The sequence below is a fragment of the Trachemys scripta genome, chromosome 5, assembly GCF_013100865.1.
Source record: "Trachemys scripta elegans isolate TJP31775 chromosome 5, CAS_Tse_1.0, whole genome shotgun sequence".
In the NCBI taxonomy this organism is placed as follows: Eukaryota; Metazoa; Chordata; order Testudines; family Emydidae; genus Trachemys; species Trachemys scripta.
The window spans coordinates 134,971,094-134,996,224 of record NC_048302.1 but is presented as its reverse complement, the minus strand read 5'-3'; the positions used below and the strand labels follow the sequence as shown (position 1 = coordinate 134,996,224).

The following is a 25,131-nucleotide window of genomic DNA, read 5'->3' as shown; positions in this document are numbered from 1 at the left end:
GGGCAGCTGGCGGGAGGGAGGACGTGACAAACTTGCAGAGCTTCCCTCTGCTGAGTGCCTGAGCCAAGGCAGATCCTTGGATCTGGGCCCAGGGCTGGGAGAGGGGCCCAGGGGCAGGTGACGGTAAGAGCTGAGGATACCTCCAGAACGGAGCAGGTGACTAACAGCCCCTGTTCAGTTTCACTTCCACTAGGCCTCGGCACTCACTGGCTATTTCACTGTATGCCCAGGGTGGGAGCCCACCTTCCTTGCCAGTCGTTGTGACTTTTCCTTTTTTACACAACGCAAACAACACGCAGAAGGGACACAAGCGGGGTCTCAAGTAACCGTGTTGACTATCTAGACACAGACATTCAAGGTAGGGTGGCCAGAGACGTCGCAGTATTAGGGGCTTTGTCTTATATAGGCAACCTATTACCCCCCCCTCCCCCGCAGTGCCGACGTTTCACACTTGCTCTCTGGTCACCCCGACGCAAGGACTGGCTAATATACCTACTGCAGCCCTGGGTTGTCTGGTAGCCGTGGCCAGAAAGTCAGTGAGCACTGCCAGAGGGCTCACAAGCTATTTAAAGGGACACCGCCCCATTTCCTACACAGTACAGATGAGCACTGCTGGGGCAAGGGGAGATTTTTGGATCTGAGCCCAGAGGCTGATAAGGGATAGATCTTGGGGGCGGGGGGAGGCATCCAAAACTGGGCAGACCTGCCACACTTCTTGCTTTCTCCCTGTCGGGCCCTTCCGAGTCCTGGGTCAGGATGCGTGGCTCCAGGCTTCATTGCAGCCAGCTGCAGCACCTTGTGCTGGGGGCTTGTGAGAAACGACCCGCTAGGCAGGTTTGGGTTTGCTTGGCAAGTCGGTGGAGGCCCCAGGAATCTCAGACGCGGCGGGAAATGGCACCGATGACCCAGTAGGTCAGGTGGCACTCTTCCCGCCTGGTCAGAACTGCACCAGCTCAGTGTTTGGGGGCGCCCTAGACCTTCACCCGCGATCTAACCTGAGCCCACCAAACCTCTAATGGGGCAGCTTTGCAACTGACATCAGTGGGAGCCGGACTGGACCCAGGGCCACTCAATCCCAAGAATGGCAGGGATTTGGGCAAAGCAAGGTTGGAAGCAGCCAATCTGCAGGGCAATTCAGCCATTGTACTGAGGGGCTCTGCCTTTTCATCTAAGGCGACTGCAGCCTCCCTGGTAATTTACGACACCCGGCCAGCGGGGCTCTGATTTCTAGGCCCCCATGCTGGGCGATAATGGCCTGACACCTCCAGTTCAAAGAGCCCCGGGCAAAGCCACCTGAGGCTTTGATGACTCGTCTTGCTGGGTGGCTTCAGGCCTCTGTGGAGTTAACAAGGAAGCTACAAATGAGATGAGGCCGGGAGTCTAATGAGTGGGAGGAAACCCAGGGCTAACAGCTCCCTGCAATTTGGACATGCAGGATGTTTAAACAAGGCAGGGCAAGGCCATGGCATGACTCCCAGAAGAGGCTCTTAAAAAGGAATATCAGGGGGAAGGATGCAATAAGAAATTGCCTGATCTAAACCCCAAATGGAGCCAGGCCTGGAGTTCCCCCCCCCAACCTCAACAGACTTTGGGATGCTGACTCCGCAATCCCAGGCTTCTCCCAGGAGCAGAAGAGGACAGAAGAATATTGATGCTCCTTCTTGCTCGCAGTGTCCGAGTTGCCCCTCTGCCATGTGGTGGCAGAACTCAGGTCTTGGCTTCCCGGTGGAGTGGAAATCAGTGACACGGGGTCTGGGGATATTCGGAATGTAACTTGTTTGATTTACACACAATACCCCAGTGCTGGAACAGAGACGGTCAAACAGCACGCAGGGCAATCCTTTCTCCCAGAAATCTCAGCCCAACACTAAGGCTTGATTCCCAAGTAGCAGCCCGGCTTTAAAAATTGACTGTCACCACAGGCCAATGCAGACAGCAAAGTGTCCTGCTACTCCTACAGCTCCCCTCAAAACTGAAGCTACCTGTACACACACAAAACTGTCTAAGCCAAAGCTCGTCAGAATGTCTTCCCAAGAGACAAAACTTGCTCACACACTATGGAAAAGAACCTGGAAGACTATGGGTAACAACAGCACCTGATGATGCCCGCCATAACAATACTTCTCCCGTCTGCACCCTCTTCCATCCAAGGATCTCACAGCACTTTTTGAACAGTAATAATAATACCTTGCTCACAAGTAGCACTTTTCCTCAGTAGATCTCACAGTCAGTATCATTATCCCCATTTTGAGATGGGGAAACTGAAGCACATAGCAGTGAAATGACTAGTTAACCAAGGGTATTGTGAGGCTTTGTTTGTGTCATTAACCCCATTTTATGGATGATGAAACTAAGGTACGGGGACATGAAGTGGCTTGACCAAGGTCTTAGAGTGAGTCAATGGCAGAGGTGGGATTAGAACAGGGGTGGGCAAACTTTTTGGCCCAAGGGCCACATTGGGGTTGCAAACCTGTATGGAGGGCCAGGTAGGAAACGCTGTGTCTCCCCAAACAGCCTGCCCCCGTCCCCATCCGACCCCTCCTACTTCCCACCCCCTGACTGCCCCCCTCAGAACTCCCGACCCATCCAACCCCCCCTGCTCCTTGTCCTCTAACCGCCCCCTCCCAGGACCCCCCGCCCCTAACTGCTCCTGGGACCCCACCCCCTAGCCAACCCCCCTGCTCCCAGTCCTCTGACTGCCCCGACCCCTATCCACACCGCCACCCCATGACAGGCCCCCCAGGACCCCACGCCTATCCAACCCCCCCGTTCCCCGTCCCCTGAACACCACCCCCCGAACCTCTGCTCCATCCAACCACTCCCTGTCCCCTGACTGCCCCCCCGGGACTCCCAGCCCCTTATCCAACCCCCCAACCCCAGCCCCCCAACCCCAGCCCCCTTAGAGCAGTATGTCTGGCTGCCACGCCACCTGGCCGGAGCCAGACACACTGCCACTCTGCTCGGCAGGAGTGCGCTGCTCTGCCGCCCAGAGCGCTGCCCGCGCACTGGCATGGCTGCGGGGGAGGGGCACAGCGGGGGAGGGGCTAACCTCCCCGGCCAGGCAGGAAGGTCCCACGGGCCGGATGTGGCCCATGGACTGTAGTTTGCCCACTTCTGGAATAGAATCTAGCTCACTCATGACTCTAGCTTCATTAATGACTTGGATAATGGAGAGGAGAGTATGCTTATATAATTTGCAGATGACACCAAGCCGGGACGGGTTGCAAGTACTTTGGGTGGGGACAAGATTAAAATTCAAAATGACCTTGAAAAATTGAAGAATTTGTCTGAAATCAACAAGATGAAATTCAATAAAGACAAGTGCAAAGTACTTCACTTAGGAAGGAAAAATATCAAATGCACAACTACAAAACAGGGGATAACTGGGTAGGCTGAGAAGGATCTGGGGGGGTGATAGTGGATCACAAATTGAATGAGAGCCAACAATGTGATGCAGCTACAAAAAAGGCTAATATCTGGGAGAGTAGTAACAGGAATTTCATGTCGAAGACACGGGAGGTAACTGTTGCGCTCTCCTCGGCAGTGTCCAGTCCTGGGGGCCACACGCTAAGAACGATGTGGACAAACTGGAGAGAGTCCAGAGAGCAGCCAAAATGAGAAAAGGTTTAGAAAACTGGACTGATTAGCAAAGTTTACGAAAATGGAATATGTTTAATCGTGAGAAAAGAAAACCGAGGGGGGACCTGATAACAGCCACAAACATTTTATGGGCTGTTATAAATAAGATCAATTGTTCTCAATGTACAGGAAGGACAACGTAGTAATCAGCTTAATCTGCAGCAAGGGAGATTTAGGTTGGACATTAGGAAAACTTTCTAACTCTCAGGGTAGTTAAGCACTGGAACAGGTTTCCAAGGGCGGCTGTGGAATCCCTGTCACTGGAGGTTTTGAAGAACAGGTTGGACAACCCCCTGTCAGGGATGGTCTAGGATCACTTGGTCCTGCCTCAGCAAGGGGGCTGGACTAGGTGACCTCTCGAGGACCCTCCCACCCCAACATTTCTATGATTCGGTACCTATCCTGGGCCTAACCCACAGGACCAACCTTTCCCCCTTGCATCAATCTTTTAGAAAAGCCTTTTCCTCATGAGATCTCCACCACAAACTAGCTGAGAGGATGGTGACACGGGGACAAAGCTTCTCCTCCACTACCTCAGGCAGCCTGGTTTAGGGGCTCAGTAAGGAAGTGGGTGACAAAAACCCCATTGTGATTGTGGTTCTGCCACTGCCTTGCTGTGTAGCCTGGGACCTGCCATGTCATCTCTCTGTGCCTCAGTTTCCTCTTTGGTAAAATGGGGGAGGCAAAGGGACAAAGCTCTCGGATTCAGGATGAGAATCGCAAGCTTCTGAAGAGTTAGGAACTCAGCTGAATTTTTTAAGTTTCATCCAGGCCATTTCTAGCGGCCATCAGTGTATCTTTGCAGGAAGGTCCTGTGGTTAAGCCAGTGGTCTAGGACTCAGGAGATATGGGTTTGGTTCCTATGCTGGCTACAGAGTCCCTGTGTGACTCAGGGCAAGCCACTGAAGATGTAATTCCCACCATGGGTAGCCATACGCAGCAGTCTGGCATTGTGGCTCGGGCTAGCCGAGTACGATCCCGCCTGACCCCTTCAGTACAAACTCATGCAGCTAGCAGGTGCTAACTCCACTCACCCTTCGTCACACCATCACGTGTTTGGATGAGATCAGCTCATGGATGGAGAAGAGCTGGGTGAAGCTGAACCCACGTGAGAGAGGGGTTGATGCCGGTTGGCGGCCGGAAGCACTTGGAGAAGTTTGCAGCCCTGGTGCAGTCTCCTTTGGTGGAAGGTTCACACCCACAGTTGGCCAATTCGGTCTTGGTCTCCTCGCCGGTGCTGAGCTCTCACACAGCAGCATCTGTGAACGATGCTTGCTACCATCTCCAGCTAGCTAGAAGACTGTCCCAACCTGGCGCATGGTGACTTGGCCTCAGTTATTCATGCTTTTGTCACTGTTCAGCTGGACTACGGCGATGTCCCTTGGCATGAAGGACACGGGCATGAAGACTTCAGCATGGTGGAAACTCCATCTGGTACACAATGTTGAAGCACATCTCCCTCAGCAACCCAGGCCACTCTGAGCTCATCAGATCTGTCCTCCGCTCCCTGCACTGGCTTTTCCAGAAAATATTGAATCAAGTTGAAGGTCTTGGTCCTTACTTCAAGGCACTCCCTGGCCTGGGCCCAGCAGATTGAAAAGAGCCTAAAGTTCCAGGATGAAGACCGTGGTTGACAATTCTGCTCCTCGGGTACCATGGAACTTTGTACCATCAAGGGAAAAGCTCAGCCGTGCAGGAGACAGAACTTTCTTGGGGGCCGGTCCGAGGCTGGGGAACAAATTCCCCCAGGAAACGAGGGAACTGCAAACTTCCTCACCTTCTGCTCCAAATCATGTTCCTTTTCTTTGGCCTGATTTCTCTACCAAACATAGAGCAACATGTGTGTGTGCATATATATGATCGATATTACTTTAAAAATCTAAATCCCTGCACGCACTTCTGCCCCTGGGAAGAGGATGAGAGAACAAACGCGTGACACATGTTAGCCATCTCGCTTAATGCAGGACTGGACGGTGCTCAGATACAGCGGTGCTGGAACATTTTTAGTTGTGAGGGTGCTGAAAGCCAGACCCTTGGCCCCTGTCCGCCCCTACCCCCGAGCTGAGGCAGGAAGGGGGGGACCCAGACAGCGGTAAGGGGGCTGAGACTGTGGACACAGCTGGGGCCGGGCATGGGGAGCAAGACACAGGGCCAGTGGCCGGGGCCAGCGGCCAGGCCCGAGCCCTGGGCACAGGACAGGGGAGCGGAGTCCCGGGCGGAAGGCCGGGAGCAGGGCCTCGGGCACAGAGTCAGCCCTGGGGAGCGGGGCATGGGGGCGGCTCCCAGGACCCGAGCTGGGGAGTGGAGTCCCGGTCGCAGGGCCAGCAGCCCCACATAAAACCTGGGGGTGCTGCAGCACCCCTACTTCCCGTGCCTATGCTCAGATACTATGGTGATGAGTGCAGAATGAGAACGGATACAGAATAGGCTAGGCTCTGGATACGTCTACACTGCAGTCGGTGGGGAGATGGCAGCCCGGGTTGGCATACCCATGTGCTAGCTTTAATCTAGCAAGCGCAGTTAAAAAGAGCAGTGAAATCAAGGTGACATGGACCCCCGTGCAAGCTAGGAAAGCAAGAACATGCCCACCTGGAACCCTGGGTTTGTACAGCCGTTGCTACTGTTAGCCGCACTAGCTAGACTGGGAGCGCCTACCCCTGCTAGAGTCATCTCCCCAACTGCAGCGGAGGGACACCTTCTGTCTCACTACGTGTGCGTAAAGTGACTGGCGTGCTGGGAACGCGAGATCATACCATAATAGAAATCATAGATCGACTCCATGGGTGCTCCGGGGGCTGGAGCACCCACAGAAAAAAACAGTGGGTGCTCAGCTCCCACCAGCCACCTGCCGATCAGCTGTTTGGCAGCGGGCAGGAGGTGCTGGGGGGAGGGAATGGAACGGAGCAGGGGTGGGAAGAGGCAGAGCGAGGGCGGGACCTTAGGGGAAGGGGTGGAGCACCCACCTGGAAAAATGAAAGTAGGCACCTGTGCTAAAAATAATCAGTGAATCAATCAATCCATCATCATCTTTGGAATCCTGCGTGGATGGGGATGACAGACTGACTCCAGGGCACAGAACTGTGTATCGACGATTCCAAAGACAGCTTGTGACAGGGACGCCCCCCACCCCGCCCCGTTGCCTGGGATGCACCGGGACATTTCGCCCTGGGATTGCCAATCCTCCCTGATTCTAGACTCTCCCTAATCCACAGGAGGAGGAGGCAGCAGAATTGAATTCTGTCATTCGGTGACCTTGGGTGAATAACTTAACCTCAGTTCCCCCCTTTGCAACATGGGGAACATGATGCTGACTCCTGTAGTGCTCTATGGATTGATTAATGTGACTGTGTGGCCTAATGGAGAAGGTGTCTGACTTTGGATCAGAAGATTGAGGGTTCAATTCCCTTCGTGGTCAATTTTCTTTCGGGAGGGAGGGATAGCTCAGTGGTTTGAACATTGGCCTGCAAAACCCAGGGTTGTGAATTCAATCCTTGAGGGGGCCATTTAGGGAATTGGGGCAAAAATCTGTCTGGGGATTGGTCCTGCTTTGAGCAGGGGGTTGGACTAGATCTCCTGAGGTCCCTTCCAAACCTGAGATTCTAAACAGGATTTAGGCACCTGTGAGGATCTAGGCCCAGGAGCTCAGAACTCCGAGCCCAGAGCCAAATGCACCCTGGGACAGCAGCAACAACAGCAGCGCGTTCTCTGCTGTGCCCTGCAGAAGATAAAAGCAACACACGTTCAAGGGTGAAACCACCCAGGAAAGTTAAACAGCTGCAGCTGGATTAGCACAAGGCAGGCTCTGCTAAGGTGACTGGAGCACACGAGGAGACGGACGAGTCATGTTTTATTCAGGAAGGTTGGCCCAGGTCTCCTGAGGTTTGCATTCATAATCCATAATCCCTTCCATAATGCCGGCAGAACCTGCCCCGTCGGAATTCAGATCTCCTGGCAGGAGCTGGGAAACCTCTCCTGAATTACTCCTCAGAATGTCCTCTCCAGCCAGGCTGGGGCTGAATAGAGCGGGGAGGAAGGTTGAATGTTCCAGGCCCTTCTTGACAGACTAGATTCGATTCTGATCCCTGAACTGCCATCCTAGAGAGTCTACTGGTCATATCGCCCCTACATGTCGGGCATAACGAATCATTGCAATATTTAATGTCAATCAAACACTAGCAAACGCGGGCACTTCTGTTGCATTTTCCAGTCAAAGATTTCAAAGCACTCCATGCACGCTAACAAACTCAAGTCTTGCCACTTCCCTGTGAAACGGGGAAGTGTTCTTATCCCCGCGGTACAAATGAGGAAACTGGCTCATAGCAAGAGGAAATCACTTGCCCACGGTCACCCAAGGAAGCCCATAACAGATCTAGGAATCTGGATCTCCTGGTTCCCCGTCCCCTGCCCAACCACACTGGCTCTGTGTAGTGATCAGGTGCTCTGGCAGTGCATGTGGTGGTGGGGTGTGTGTGTGTGTGTGTGTGTGTGAGAGAGATTTTCACACTCATGTCCAAAAGACACAGTAACTGGCTTGGCTTAAACAATCAAGTCCAGACCAGGTGAAAAAATACAAATAATTCTTTATCCTTTCCACAAGGGAACAATTGCTCAGCAGCTGATAGCGGATATGCCGGGACCATGCGTGCTTTATGCTGTGCTTATATCTTGTTTGACGTATCCGCCAGTTGGATACAAAGCACCAGGCACAATGGGGCCCTGGCCCAGGGTTGGAGTTCTTTAATCATAAGGAACCTGAACCCAAACTCCCAAATACAACCCAGTAGGTAACCTCCCAGCAGGAGCTGAATTTGGGGAAATCCACCTGTCCCTGTTCCATGTTTCAAAGGGAGGTAGGCTGTCATGCCCCCACCCACGCTGCCAGCATTCATCAGAACCCCTTACTGGCTTCCTCTGTCCTTGGGAGCCGGTGAGTCTGTGCTGAGCTGGGATCTCCTCCAGGGTAGTGCAGGTCACCGAGGAACCAGTTGCAAAGTCTTTGTTGCCCGCGTGTGGAGAGGAGTGAGTGCCCAGTGAATGGTGCCAGCCAGACAGCACGGGGCATGGACAGCCAGTAACCACAGTGCAGGCTTCCCATCCACTGAGTGCTTCTAGAGACATCACACTAATTCATTGTCTCTATATCCCATTTGGTCCTGCGTGCCTCCGCTGAGAGAACAAATCAGGGGCCGGTTAGAGCCAATTGTGTTGCTTTCATTTGTGATGCCAGGGACTTTGGTGAGACCACCCACAATGCAGGCCACCAATCAGAGGGTAATAACCTTCAGCCACTACCAGCCCCGCATTGGACTGGAACCACTGATGGTCCAGAGATGGAGACAAAGGCCCAGATCCTCAAAGATATTTAGGCTCTTTACTTCCCTAGATTTCAAACTGCAGTGTTGTTGGAGGCATGATGGGCTCAGGATAGTAGAGAGATAAGGTGAGTGAGATAATATCTTTTACTGGACTAACTTTATTGGTGAAGGAGACAAACTCTATGTAGCTTGAAACTTCGTCTCTTTCACCAACAGAAGTTGGTCCAATAAAAAACGTAACTTCCACTGAAATCAATTAGAGAGACAAGGTGTGTGAAGGAAGGAGCCTAAATACCTGTGAGGCCCTGGGCCAAAACTCTTGGTGGGACCCAATTCTGCCCCACTGCCGTCAAGGGTTATTTCCCCCTCATAGTCTGTAATGTTTATTTTCAGTGCGAATGGGGTTGTGCCTGGCCATATTCAAATCTCACAGTGAAATATGTTTTTTTAAAAAGAATCAGCACACGGAATTTCTTATCACAACACACACGGCCAGAAATCCAATTATACATTCAGTTCCGGTTCTCAGCCCAGCTCCGCCTGCCCCCTTCTATCTTTATTCATGATCTTCCTTTTATTCCTCCTTCCTCTGATTGTTTTTTCTCTCCTTCTCTTTTGATTATCTTTCCTCGTTCCCTATCTTTGCCTCTTTGTCGCCTTCTGTTATTGTCTCAGTAATTGTATTTCTTTCCTTTCCTTTTCTTTTCCCCTCTCCTTCTCCTGAGTCGCTTTCTATTTCCTCCCCACCTGTGCTTTCTGACTTTCCTTTGTTCGGCTCTTGATTTTATTCCTACGTTTGCAGTTTAGGGGGAAAGGAAGAAATCCTTTTTAGTTATTCCTGCAAGTTGTGATCTTTTGTTTCTGTCATTAAAAAAAAAAAAAAAGCTCGGAAGAAAATCTGCTAGAAAAGAATAAAAGTGACACCTGATAGCAAAGGTGACACTCGTCTCTGGAGATGTCCCTTCCAACCCTGATATTCTATGATGACACTGCCAGACCCTTACGACTGTTCCATGCCCTCTCGCGCCATTTCAGCACACAACGGGATTCCAAAGAACATGGGAAAATCTGGGGAGCAAATTCTAACTGGACAGGCAATGGAAGTCGCCAGTGGGTGAATGGAGCAGGTGGAAAGACTCCGCCACTAAATGCAGCGCTGTTTGACGAACATCGGTAATTTTTTTTTGCAAGTTTATGTTCTTAAGCACAAAAAGCAGTGGTCCTGGCCCACCAGATACTGAACCATTGCTCCACTGAGGGATGGGTATGTCTGCACAGCAGCTGGGAGGAGTAATTCCCAGCACGGGTAGGCAGACAGTTAATACCTATGCTCGACCGAGCACCTAAAATGAGCGTGGCCGCAGCGGCTACTCAGACTAGCTGCCCAAGTACGTGCCCAGGGAGCCGGGTGGGACTACATGTCACCACAGCCAAACTACAATTTCTAGTGTGTTCGTCTGAGCAGAGCTAGCACGTGTATGTCTAGCCGCACTGGAAATTACCCCTGAGAAGGATCACGTGACAACCAATACTTTCTATAGGAAAAGTGAAAACATACAAGGCAATTTTCCTCCCTCTCTTCAAATGTCCTGGCCCATGGGGACAGCATGGATGGGAAACGTTTGTAGTTGGAATATCAGTTGGGGTTCACCAGAGCACCCTACAAAAAGTGCCCCTCACTTTCACTATTGCTCAGCCCTGCCAGCTAAAATAGCCATGGAGCGCCAGGCGCTTGCTGCAAGAATCATGGAGATCAGAACCGGAAAGCTTTCAAGGAGACTGGCCCGATGCCTTAAGTCCAGCTGCAGAAGTGGCACCAGTTGTGTAGTTCTCATTGCTTGGTGAAGCAATTCTGGCAGGCTAAGAGGATGGAACATACCTATGGCAAATCAAACTCATGGGTCTAAATCCAATGCCTACTAAACTAGTGTCCACATCACAACCCCCCCCCCCAACCCCGCCCTATTAGCATCCTCAGCAGAGATGCTGTGGACTGAATGAGCCATGGAGACCCAAATCACTCACTCTTAGAGGTCTTTCCAAGGCAGGCTTCAGGCATGTCGATGGGGCCATGTTAGAAAGCATTGTCTAGGAACGAGCGCAAGGGACTGCAAATCAGGAGAGCTGTGTGTGTGTGTGTGTGTGATACACCTCCTGAAAACTCACTTCTCCCTTGATACCTACAATAAGTTAGTCAATTACATCCAATCTCCTGTCAGAGAGTCCAAGCCCGAAGGGACCACTGTGATCTTAGTCTGACGGCCTGTATAACGCAGGCCAGAGACCTGCCCCACAATAATTCTTTGAGCAGAGCTTTTAGCAAAACATCTAGTCTTGATTTTAAAATTGCCTGGAATGGAGGAGACTCCACCACAAGCTTCACTGTTCAAAATTTACGCCTTATTTCTAGTCTGAATTTGTCTAGCTTCAACTTCCAGCCACTGGATCGCGTTAGACCTTCCTCTGCTTGATTGAAGAGCCCATGATCAAATATTTGTTCCCCATGTAACTACTTATAGACTGTGATCCAGTCACTCCTTAAACATCTTTGTTACACTAAATAAATTGAACTTCTTGAATCTGTTGCTATAAGGCAGGTTTTCTAATCATTCTTGGGGCGCAGCTCTGAACATAGGCGCCGACTCTGTGGGTGCTCCGGGACTGGTGCACCCACGGGGAAAAAAATCCACCGGCAGCCCTTCTATCAGCACCTCACCCTCCCCCCAGAACCTCCTGCCTGCCGGTGGGCCCCGCCAATCAGCGCTTCCCTCTCCCTCCCGCTGCAATTAGGTGTTTCGTTGCGTGCAGGCAGGATGCTGGGGGCGGGAGGAGTGAGGATGCGGTGCGCTTGGAGGAGGGGTCGGGAAGAGGTGGGGGGTATGGCCTTGAGGGAAGGCGTGGGGTGGGGTCTGGGGCAGAGCTGGGGTCAAGCACAATGGAAAATCGGCACCTGTGCCGCTGACCCCTCTCCAATTTATCAACATCCTTCTTGAACTGTGGACACCAGAACTGGATGCAGGATTCCAGCAGCCGTCGCACCAATGCCAAATACAGAGGTCAAATAACCTCTCTACTCCTACTCGAGATTCCCGTTTACGCATCACAGGATCACATTAGTCCCTTTAGCCACTGTGTCACACCTGTTCCGCTGATTATCCAGCACAACCCCCAAATCTTAAGTCCCTGCTTCTCAGGAGACATTCCCCCACCCACCCCTGCCGATCCCGTCAGTATGGCTGGCCTTCCACATGTCCTTATTATTTATTTGTATTACCACAGCCCCTAGAAGCCCTAGTCATGACTTGGAACCCCACCGCTCTGTCTCCATATCTATCAGCATTGCAGGGCCCATCCCAATTCTGGGGAGACGACAGGCAGCTCTGAAATCAGGTACCTTTCAGCAGCCAACACATTTTTCAAAAGACCCAGCAACACGGGTGTGGAACTAGGAGTGATGCCCCAACCCGGTGGCTTGCATTAGTAATAACTCAAATACATGGTTTCTACCTTCGACACCCCCACTATAAAAACGATTCCCGCTCCACTGTCCAGCAAGTTCCCTGTCCAACCCAAGTTCTATTCCATTCCCCAAGCCATGTTAATTCATTCAGCCTGCACCACTGGGTTTTCTAGCAGCCCCGCCTGCACACAACGAGAGTCCTCTGCCCATGTGAAACACCCCCATCTTCCACCCTCCAGCATGGCGCGCCCGCGCTTGGTCTGCTAATCACCTCGCTCCTTAGAAACAAAGAGAAGCCTTTATTGCAAGATTCAGAGGTGGGATCGCTTTGCTGGATAAAGGCATTGGGAGGTTTAAACAGCATCTGGGAAAGAATCGCGGCCTCTGTTTATACAATTAGCCCTCGTCTATGCACGCATGTCTATATATTGTTGTGATCTTGCTACTTCCTTGATTATAGGTTCTCACCTAGGGCAGTTGCTTAGCTGATTAGTAGTCTGAAAGTTGGCAATTGCATGTGCTAATTGGATCATTTTCTTCTCTTCTCTTTGTTTACACCATATGGTGGGTGGTTGTGCAAATCAGGTTGTTGGGGGGAAGTTTGGGGGTGAGGGAGAAGCAGGTCTGGTTGGTCTGGTTTCCGGATTGTCGCTTCTTGCGTTCCCAATACGAACAGCTGCATTTAACATTCAAGCCACGCTCGTTTTAGCCAGTGCGGGTACGGATGCCATTACCAAGTGCCAACCGCCAAACATACATTCTCCCTCGATGAAGCCTTCACAGCAACATTCCCGCTAGAGTTTACAGCGATCACTAGGTGGCGGTACAGTGCCAAGGTGATCTAAGTCGGGACTTTCGGTTTGGATTGCATCTCAGGGCCTGTGCTCTCCCACTGTGGGATGGCTGTTTCTCCTGGGGCACGCATTCTCCAATGGAATGTGAACGCTTCGTTACGGGCCTGAAGTTGGGCGGCACGGCATGCCTCCTTCCGAATCGAGCCCATTGGATGTACCAGCCACATCCCTGGGGCAGAATCACAGCTACCTTTTCCTCCATGTACCCACCCAGCCCGCTAGGCCTCAGCAAAGCTGTTAAGGGCGCCAGCTCTTGCCACACAGAAAGCTGGGGTTCCTAGACTGGTGAAAAGGGTTCTGCCACGGGAAACGTCTCTCCTCTCTCTCCCTGTCCAAGAGGCTATTGGCACCAACAGGCATCTATCCAGAGCCGCACGGAAAGAAATGCTGTTAGCTCGGAAAAGAGCCCCTTTTATGCGATGTCATCTGGGTCACAGCCCATGAATCCAGGGCAGTCAAAGGAGATCAGAAGCTCGTCTCACGCGGACTCTGTCTCCCGCTGCCTGTTCATTGACTGGCGTTTGTCATATGTCTCATCAGTTTCAGGGAAAGCAGCCCTGAGGTGAAATAGACATGGGTCCCTGCAACAATACGGCAGAAGGCAGTTACTGATCAGCATTCACTTACAATACCTAAATGTAACTTTCAGGCTGCAAATTTAAAAAACAAAAACAAACAAAAAAACCTTTTTTCTCCCTCAGATCACATGATTTTCCAAAGTTTTCTGCAATTTACAAGTGCGGGGCTTGTCTCCATTACGACTTGTTTTTCTAAGTATTGCGCATGTAAATGGAGAGAGATCAATCACTTGGTGATTACCTGGTCTGTTCATTCCTGCTGAAGCGCCTGGCATTGGCCACTGTTGGAAGACAGGACATTGGGCTAGATGGACCATTGGTCTGATCCAGTCTGGCCGTTCTTATGAGGTTCTACCCTCCTCCCCCAATTCTTCTCCTACTTCTGCTGCAGAGGTAACTGTCATTCTGTGTTCAGATCCAGTCTGCTAAAGCAGATACGCACACTTCGCTCTCTCCTGGAAACCCAATATCATTGTTATTACAGCCAAGGATCAGGCCCCGGTGTCTAGGCATTAGAACACACATAATAAAGAAGCTCTCTGTTACAGTCTTTGCCTTCCAATTCCTTTTTCTTGATCACATGGAATAGGTTTGTAACAAGAATAATGTGGAAGTTGGAGCTCCTTCTCCAGGCCCACTCCTGGGAATTTATGGGTTTTGCTAGACCAGGGCCATTTGCATCAGCATAGTTACGCCAGTAAAAACCACTAATGCAGACATCCGGCACTGGTGCAGGCCCCATTTTATACCATCAACATTCAGGGCTTGCTTTGGTCCAACTACATTAGTGTCAGTACAATAGGGTGGGAGGGGGAACAACCAACCCATATATACAGGGCCTAAACCAATTACAAGAAAGCAAAACAAATCACCTGCAAATCAAGCGCATTGTGAAACACTGCCCAGCGCTCATCCACCTCGGAGGTTATCGGAACCTGAGTGAAACAATGGGAAAAGTAAAAGTTCTTTGGAACACTTTTTAATGACTTAGAACTGGCCGCACCTTGCAACATAATTACCTGGCTATTGCCTGCCGGGGGAAAAAATTGTTCCTTTGAAGCGCCAAGAGGCAGGAAAGTTCTATAGCTCCTAAATGAATTCGATGATTTTCTCCTTGGGGTTTTTTTTAAGTTGCAAATTGATCTCATTATATTTGCAAAAGGGGAGAGAGAAAAGCTACATGTCAAGCTAGTGTTTGTTTCCTTGGTTACCCTAGAGAGTGCTTTGTAGCAGTCCATTAATGCAGGTCCCTTGGGCCGCCAGCTCAGTGTCAGGGTCAACATAGGGTCAGCGTCAAGGTAGAGGTCCTGAGCCCTCTGTTGTTCTGCTGTCTGCTTTTTTAAATGGCTTGATCCCGTTCTGCCTGCTTTGCGTGCTGGCTGGATCGGCGTGGCGGGAGATAAGCCATTTGTCAAAGCTAGTGGTCGCGAGGATTAGATTTGTAAATCTAATTTTTGAGGAGGGGTGGGGAAGGTTCAGAGCCCCTCATGCTCGTTTCTGCCTTGAAACTTTCCACGGCCGCAGCTGTGGCAACTGTTGTATTGATTCAGCAAACAGCCCAGCGCCTGCAATTAAACAGCTCTGCCAATGGGAGAATTCTCATGGAGGAGGAATATCGCCCAAAGCACATGGAAACAGGAAAAGGGTCTACGAGCTACGTAGCAACTCCAGCCCTGGCGTACAAACGAGCAGCTCCACTGACTCCAATGAGTTTGCACCATGTACACCAGGCCTTTGGGGTTCAGGCCCTGGACCCTTCTAGGTTCTGAATAAATTGGAAATGCCTGGTCATGTAGATCGAAGGGCCTGATTGTGCTCTTGGTCGCATCAGTGTGACGTGACGATCACCCATGCCTGGGTTATACCAGTAAGAGCCCAGGCCAGCCCCATGGGAGTTTGACTTCTCTTGGCAGAGGGCAAGGCCCTACCAGCAGCTTCATATTCTATGCCCTGCACGGCCCCCTATTACAGACACAGAGGAGAACACTGCTGCTGTGGGATCTGGCATCCCAGGGGAAGAACGTTCTCTTTGGGACTCAGTGGGAGAGACACAGAAGCACGTGTGCTGGTAAAATGTTTACTGGCTGGCTCAGGTGTCAGGTACTGGCTACAGAGCCTTCTACCTCCAGGTCCTTAATGTCAGTGTTCATGTCGCGCTCCCCGTCAGTACCCGACCCGGGCAAGCTAACGATCCAACCAGCGGACCCAATTCGATGATGAATCCAGTGTGAGGCACGTTGCGCATACGCTAAGAAGAAGGACACAGTTGTCCCCAGCAGATGGCAGTTTGGCAGCCCACATGACGTGAGTTTGATGATCCTGGGCCATTTCCTAGAGGCTCCCACCACCACAGAGAACCCCAGCAGACAGGCCAAAGACTGAGTGGGCTGTGCACACTGTGCAGTACTGCCGCTGCTGAGGCCATGGGCCGGGCCAGGCCAGGGGTCAGCCGGGGTGGAACTCTTCGGTTCCACTGGGCATTTCCATAGGTTGTGCCACGTGGCAAAGAGACAGCATGGTCCGGCAGACAGAGCACAGGGCTGAGAGCCCGAAGACATGGGTTCTATTCCAGGCTTTGCTGGGGCCTGCTGTGTCATCGTGGGCATGTCACATCCTCCCTCTGTGCCTCAGTTTCCCCTGTCATGGGTTTGCCTATTTAGACTGTAGGGTCTTTGGGGCAAGGTCTGTCTCTCACTATAAAGCATCTAGCCCCAGGGGGTCCCATTCATAGATCCCAAAGCCAGAATGGACCACTGTGATCATCTTGTAGTCTGACCTCCTGTCTAACGCAGGCCAGAGAACTGCCCCCACAATAATTCCTAGAGCCGAGCTTTTAGGGGGGAAAAAAAAAATCTTATTTGGATTTTAAAATGGTCAGTAATGGAAAATCCACAACCCTTGGCAAGTTGTTCCCACACTTAATTACCCTCACTTTACCAGTGTATGCGACACACACCAGGCGGGTGGGGTAATACTTTTTATTGGGCCAACTTCTGTTGGTGAAAGAGAAGCTTTCGAGCCACACAGAGGTCTCCTGCGGGTCTTTACTCCTTTTCTCCAGTCGGAATTTGTCTAGCTTCAATTTCCAGCCATGGGATCATGTTAGGCCTTTCTCTGCTAGACTGAAGAGCCCCTCGTTAAAGATTTGTGCCCCATGTAGATCCTTGTGTACACTAACTGATGGTGAAACACCGGGGAGTTGTGACTGCATCCTGGTGGAAGCAGGTATTTCATATTCAAGGTGTAAGCTGAGACTCCCTAAGTAAGGCCAGAAGGGCCCATTGTGATCAGCCAGTCTGACCTCTTGTATAACACTGGCCAGAGGGCTTCCCGCAGGGAAAGGGGATTGTCTTTCCCCGTTCCCTGCCAACTGGAGGCTTACCTCACACCACCTGTCCTTAATCGCCATGTTTAACACAACACTCCAGGAATAGATCTAGGGCACGTGGCATCACAGGGACCTTGCACGGAGTTCTTAGCCAGAAAATCTTACTTGCTGTATTCATATGCCAGCGTGACTGCACTCCCCCCCGCCTTGCATGATTTCTGTCCATGGCGTGTGAGCTAATCAGAATTGGACCCAGGAAAATCAAAGATGCTCAGGTGCTGTTTCTCTTCCTTTCCTCTCCAGCGCTAGGACAGGGAGGATTTCAGGGACTTAAGAAAGTGGCAATTGAACACAGAGCTTTTTACCTCTTGGTGCCTAGCTAAACAATCTGTTCCACCTTGTATTTAGCTTTGATGCTCAGAGCTAGTTTCCCCGCCCTGAAGAAGAGCCGTGTGTAAGCTCAAAAGCTTCTCTCTCACCAACAGAAGTTGGTCCAATAAAAGATATTCCCTCACCCACCTTGTCTCCCAGGTAGAGAAGTCACCTGTTCTAATCTAGCCCAGGTGGACGCTTACTGAAAGCCATTACCATCTGATGTCTGATTGGTGCCATAGGTGAGATGATCGGGGTGGGGTCTCAGATCAAAGCCAGATTTCAAGAGCTCAGTTCCCATATAGGCACCTAAATAAGTGGCCCAGTTTTCAGGAGGGCTCAGCGATATATTTTGGTTCCTAAAAATACCTCTGGCCTTGAGTTCCAAGTGAGCCAATGTACGTATCACAAAATCCACCCCTGCCACTGGACCTCTTGTGGGCAGCCGCACCAGAGCAACCAAAGATTCAACTGGCTAATTCCTGAACCCTGTCTATACCACTGGTGGTGAATTCAGGTTCTCTTCTTTCCACCGTAGGCAAGGCCATCCAGTACAAACCAAGTCAGCAAGCCACCAGAGATCCTCTCTGCCCTCCCACTGCATGCAGCTGCAAAACTGGGGAACCAGCTGTGCTTAGATGTTGATAGATGTTTGGCTGCATGCGTGTGTTCCCTCTGTATGCCACCCCAGCCCTGCGCAGACAGCTGGTACGGTAGACCTTGAGCAAACCACCCAATGACCACAAGATGTGTTAAGGGATGAAGGTGCCCAGCCAGGTTTATTGTCGACTAGGCACTGTACTAGTATATCGCAGACTTTACCAAACCACTAATACATGTAGGCCCGTAACAACAGACCAGCTCAGTGAATGGAGGGACTTTCCATTCCTCCCTCGGCCAGACAAAAATACTCCCTCTGAGATCTCAAATGCTACATGTGGGCATCAGCCCATGCGACAGATGCCTGCCACCAAAACCCAGCCTGCTGCAGGCGGCTCAGCAGGTGGCGCTCGTCACCACATCAACACCCCATTGGACTGAACGATGCTTGATCAGCCAGTCAAAGAATCTCTAACAATAAAGACTGGTGGTGAAAGTTAACCGTAATGAGTCAATTATATTTTCTTAATTTTCTCATGCTGATTAAATTACACTTTTAAAAGGAGGGAAGCTATGGGAAAGCAGCAGGATCTGATTATTCCCCTCCTATTTATTTATTTTTGGCTGGGGGGGGGCAAGCTCTAAATTATTGCATTTACTTTGGCAGTTAAATATTAAGCTGGCCTCTGCACAGGCTTCAGGGGCAGTGGGAATGGGAAGGGGCTCCTTGCTTTGATTTCAGGACCAATCGACACAAAAGAAACTGCCCTCAATGGAGGCTATTTCCTTCCAGATGTAGCTGAATTGTAAAGAGCCTGGTGGAGGGACAGCTCAGGTTACACCCCCACCCAATGCCCACCCAATTAACACATCAAAGAGGTGCTAGAACTCTGAAGGGTAACAAGGGCCACATTATGGAGCAGACCTCCCAGGCAAACGCTTGGGTGGATGCGGGGAGCATTACTTATTACCCATTGTGCTCTGGGGGCAACGAATGAGGGAAGGGGCATGCTTAACAGGCATGGGTCTCCCTCTCTCCCCCCTTTGTGACGGCTGCCCCCACTTAGTTGGCGACTCTGCCACCAGAGATACCTCTGAGATCATCTAAACAGGGCATCGTCCTACACGCTTCCTCCCTTTTTGGTTTTTGTAACCTTCCCACCCCAACCATGCAGCAATTGGCGAACTGGTGTGCGCGAGAGGGGCCACTGCCCTCTGCTGGGTGGAATCAGAACTGCTCAGCTGTGTCTCATTGGCCTGATACTGCTAATGGAGAATCTCCTTTAGGGCAAGGGATGGGGGCCTGGGCTTCTGGAGCAGGGGGTATCAGTCTTCTATCCCTGCTGCTTCTGTGACGTTCTGAATGGCCATGGCACACAACACAGTGTCAGCTGCGGAGCTTTAGTCTATAAACTTTGGCAATTTCTTATTGAGGATCACAGTCAAATATTAATTACACCTCTGTACATCCCTTTGAAGTGAGTACCCGAGGAGGGAAGCGTTACTGCCCTAGACCTCTCTGGAGGTAAGTACGATCTCCTTTGTAGAGGTGGGGAAACCAAGGCACAGGATGGTTAAGTAACTTGCTCATTGGCATACAGAGTCAGTGACATAGGCAATCTGGGTGTTGTTCCCGGCTGACTCCCGGTTAACGGCTGGACAATGCTCCCTCCTGTAACATTTACTCTGGAAGTGCCAGATAATGCCGAGAGAAATCGCCCCCGTTGAGAGTTCCTTGGACTGCTGGGGTGAAAACGGGTTTAGATTTGACCCTCTTTGGGCACGCCGGCGAACGCACATGGCACAAGCTCGGTGTATTTTGCACAGTTTTCTCGCTGAGCTCAGGGTGGCTGTGCTGAGTCCATCCACGGCCAGCTTTAAATGAGCAGTTGAAAATTTCGGGATGACACAGAGTAAGGGAGATTCACAGATGTTAAGGATCACTTGAGGGATCACTCGGATTATCTAGTCTGACCTGCACAATGCAGGCCAGAGAACCTCAGCCCATGACTCCGGATCAAGCCTGTAACTTCTGGATGAGCTAAAGCATATCTTCTAGCAGGCCTGCCGATGGTGGGGGGAAGAGAGGGGGCAACGGTGGCAATTGCCATGGGGCCCGAGCAATTTAAAAGGGCCTGGAGGCTCCCGGCTGCCACTGCGGTATTGCCCTGGCAGGCTGCAGGGCACCTAGGCACGAGAGACCGCTCTGGGGCTGGTGCTTCGGGGGGCCCCGCGGGCTGGAGTGGCCGGTCCTGGAAGTGACAGATTCGTCACGTCCGCCATGGGTCCCACCCCTGGAGCCTGGAATTTCTGTCGGGGGGCCTGTCTTCTAGAAAGACATCCAGACTTAACAAATTCAAGTAATGGAGAATCCATCCCACCCTTTGGTTAACTGTCCCAAAACTTAATTACCTTCCATGTTAAAATATGCCCCTTATTTCTAATCTGAATGTGTCTAGAGTCATCTTCCAGCCATTGCATCTTGTGATATCTTTGTCTGCTAGATTAAAGAGTCCTCTACTATCAGAAGTCTTCTCCTCTCTAGGCCAAAGAGAAGACTAAGCTCAACTGATTGAGTTTCTTAAATCTCTCACCATAAGGCCCGTTTTTCAGATCTCAGGCATTCGTGTAGCTCTTTTCAGCACCTTTTCAACATGCTGATACCAGAACTGGACACACTGTGCCAGTAATGAGCTCACCAAAGTTGTCTCCAGAGAGAACACCACTTCCTTGCGCCTATTCGATGTTCCCTCATCTCTACATCCCAGGATTATGTTAGTGCCTTCAGCCACAGCACTGCATGGGAGAGCTCCTCTTGAGTTGCTTGTCCACTCTGACCCCTAAATCCTTTTCAGAGTCACCGCACGCTAGGATAGTCCCCTACCCTGTAAGTGGGACCTGCGTTCTTTGTTGCTAGAGGTTTCACCTTGCTTTTAGTGTATTAAAAAACAGATGTTTGATTGAGCCCCATTTACCGAGCAATTCAAATGAACTCCCTGCAATGAATGAGCCTGGCCTCTGTTACACTATTCCTTGTCCAGGGACAAGCTACGCAGCTCTGGAGGGGGCTCCCACCTGCTCGGGACCTCGCTAAGGAGCGTTGGTTAAAGTGATGTTAAGTAGCATCATGTTCTAGAGCAGGGGTTGGCAATGTTCGGCACGTGGCTCGCCAGGGTAAGCACCCGGGCCAATGGGGGCGGCGTGAAGCGGCGCGGGCGAGCGATGTGCTGGCCGCGGCTTCTCGCCGCCCCCATTGGCCCGGGACGGCGAACCCCATTGGCCCGAGACGGCGAACTGTGGCCAGTGGGGGCCGCAATCCGCCGAACCTGCCGCGTCAGCAGGTAGATAAAACTGGCCCGGCCTGCCAGTGTGCTTACCCTGGCGAGCCGCGTGCCGAACGTTGCCGACCCCTGTTCTAGAGTTCCCTCTGTTTAAATAAAAAAAGGAACATAAGAAATTCCATTAAAAACTCCGATAAGGGGAATGTTCAGTTTGCCTAGTTAATACTGAACCGTAATAATACGGAGGTCTGATCTAGCCCTTTTCACCTGTGTAAAAGTGCTTTATGAAGGAGTATCATCACCCCCATTCTCCAGATGGGGAAACTGAGGCATGGGCAGTGGAGTGACTTGCTCAAGGTCATCCAGCAGGGCAGTGAGAGATCTGGGTTCTATCCCCAGCTCTGTCGAGTCCCAGTGCTCTGTTCACTAGGCCACATTGCCTCTCTAGCTAGTCCCTCAGAAGTCTGACATTCACAGAGCTGAACCTGGTACCATGAAATGCTACCCACATGCATCTCAACCTGCAGAGTGACGCTACTTTGCATTATTTGGGAAACAGCCCATCAGGTCACGTAATGAAGGACTATTGTAGTGCATAGACACAGCAGGGAGAGCCCACAGAAGCCATGGGAGGTAATAATAATAATTAATAGAGATATTTCATCTCCTAGAACTGGAAGGGACCTTGAAAGGTCATTGAGTCCACCCCCCTGCCTTCACTAGCAGGACCAAGTACTGATTTTGCCCCAGATCCCTAAGTGGCCCCCTCAAGGATTGAACTCACAACACTGGGTTTAGCAGGCCAATGCTCAAACCACTGAGCTACCCCTCCCCAAGTAGCCTCCAATATTACTTTTCTCATTTCCTGATGGACTGCATACGAGACCAGTAAGGCTCAATGGCTAGTGTAATATTTTGGATGAGTGCATGGGCACCGTGATGAGCAGGTGCTGGGAATCAGGGATTTGAAAGTTCTAGTCATGGCTTTGCCACCGATTTAGTGAGTACCCTTGGGCACATCACCTCACCTTTCTGTGCCACTTGCAAAATGGGAATAGCAGCTACCGCCTATGGATGCTGTGAGAATGAATTTGTTCACGGTCATCCAATGTGCTTTGAAGACACCAAGTGAGAGCTAAAAATATTAACAGCCGGGGGGGGGCGGTGGGGGAGGGCAAATATCAATTTTAAGGCCTTGGTAATTAAGCCCAACTAGAAGTACCCTTAAATTCCCCTTGATGTATGCAAACCCCACAGAGGCTTCCCCCCAATCAGCTGATACAGAGAATTCCTTGGAGAAAAGTGCTCAAACGTTGGCAAATATCCCCATCCCTAGTGATTGTTTAGTGAAGTTCTCGGAAGGCCTCGTTTTCAGGGAGCGCCAACACTCCCATGATGTCCACGCCTGAACGCAAGGCCCTCAAACCAATGATCCTACCAAAACAAGAGACTTACTTACAGGGAACTTGGGGGTGGGGGGAGAAAATTCTCTGCCCTTTGTTATGCAGGTGGTCAGACTGGGTGACCACACTGGTCCCTTCTGGCCTTGAAATCTGTGCTCCTGGACTGAACACCCAACGGGAGACACGTGGCAAACAGAGGCCCTCCCAGCGTCCTCCAGCCAGGTCTCAGTTACGCATGCAGAGGTGGGGGCCTCACTCAGAACCAGGCAGCCGGGGCTGTAACCTGCTCTGTACTGACCATCATGAAGGAGAGAGTCTGGCCTTTGCCAGCCCACACCCTGTTTCCCAGAGATGGCTTGACCTGGGGACCTATTATGCAATGCTACAAGCTTGGGTTTCCCTGCTAACAGGAAACCTATTTGTGCCTGGTCTTCTCCTGCTCACCAGGACTGGACTGCCGGGGCCTCCACCCACACAGCTGATGCCACACACCTTGGATGGCCGTACGTGCAGCTCAGCCACCCGTGCGGTACAGAGCTTGCGGGACTTGTGCCATTCCACACAGCGGCGCAGGCACTTATGTGAGGAAGTGCGGTCTAGTGGTAAGGGAACTGGAACGAGAGCTGGGAATTCTAGGTGCCTGTTATAAATTATATAAAATAATGAATGCTAGAAAGAAGGCAGACCAGGAATTTCTATTCCTCCTGTCTCACAACACAAGGACGAGGGGATAGTCAACAGAATGCAAAAGTGGCCAATCAAAACGGATAGAAGAAAACACTCCCATTCCCCCAAGCTCCTCCCCCACATCATTAGACGGTGGAACTCATTGCCACAGGTTGTCAGTGAGGCCAAGACCCAGGCAGATCATAAAAGGATTAGACATTTATATGGATAACAAGGGGCTATCCCGAGTTAGGGATGGTGTTGCGCCGGGGTCAGCTCTACTCACCACTCGGTGGAGCCTCCTTGTGGCTCATCTGGGGAATTAGCTGTGCCACCTGATCGGACATGCCTTCCTGTAGTTCCTCAGCCTCACTTACTCCGTGGCTTCTCACACACCAGGACCTGCAGCACTTTCCTCTTTAGGGCTTAGCCCTCTGGCTAAGTCACATTAAAGTTCTCCCCTCTTCTGGGGTACCATCAAAGTCTGCTTCCTGCCAGCCCCAAACGAGTTCACCCTAGTGTGTCACTCCAGCAGCGACTTGTAGGGGAACTTGGCCCACCCTCCTCACTGGGTGCCAGTCCAGAGACCCTCAACCCAGCAGCTCTGGGCTTTTCCTCTCCCAGCCTTTCCTGCTCCTTCCCTAGACTGGTCCTTACAACTTCCTGTTCTTCCCCCTTGTACCCAGGAGCAGGGCTGCATAGTTCCTCCAATGAGCCTGCCAACTTCCAAACTCCTGCCCAGCTCCCCCGCAGGCAGAAGCTCATCACCAATTAGACCCTAGCTTGCCCTGGCTTTCCCCCAGGTGCAGCCTATGGTTAATTCATTTGCCTAATTGACCCCTTCAGGTCTTGTGTGGGGTGGGCCCCCCATCACAGGTCTGCGCAGTTTTCATACCCAATTAACACTTTCCCTTCGGCAGCGTGCAAATTTGTTACCAGTACAGTTAACGTGCTACAACCCCTTTGTGTTCTCACACACACACACAAATACCAGTATAAAGGCACAGGAATAAGCTACATTGGTGTGAAGACAGTCTCTATACAGGTGTACCCACATCCACACTGAACATTCAATGTCCACTATGCTGGTTTCAAACCAGTCTAGTCCATAATAACACTATTGCCACCACTACCTGGCTCTTCTATAGCACGTGTCATCAGTAGATCAAAGGTGATCAGTATCATTATCGCCATTTTATAGATGGGGAAACCGAGGCACAGAGTGTGCCCAAGATCACCCAGCAGGTCAATGGCAGAGCTGGGAATAGAAGCCAGGTCTTCCGAGTCCCAGTGCTGTGCTCTATCCACTGTATCACGCTGTTAAAACAGAACAAGCAATATGTATAGACCAGTCCTTATAGTAACAAATACAAAAGGGAAACTTTTCAAAGGCCCAGATGGGAGTCAGGTGCCTACCTGGGTTCTTTGCCTTGAAATTCTGCCTCTAAAAGGGATACGAAAGACTCTGGAAGGGACAGAAACCCTCCTGTTTTGGGCCATGAGCCCATCTCTATTGGGGTTTGGAGCTTTCCCTGGGAGCAGGTTATCCCCGGAACTCCCTGCTGCAGGATTCTTGCACCGTCCTCTCAAGCATCTGGTGCTGGCCACTGTCAGAGACAGGCCACTGGACTAGAT

The 25,131-nt window shown here is 51.2% G+C and overlaps 1 non-coding gene across 1 annotated transcript; it reads left to right on the top strand.

Moving 5' to 3' along the window:
• Positions 1 to 6,981: 6,981 nt before the first annotated feature.
• TRNAQ-UUG lies at positions 6,982 to 7,054 on the top strand. Its single transcript has one exon. It is a non-coding gene; the product is annotated as a tRNA-Gln (tRNA).
• The last annotated feature ends 18,077 nt before the right edge of the window (positions 7,055 to 25,131 follow it).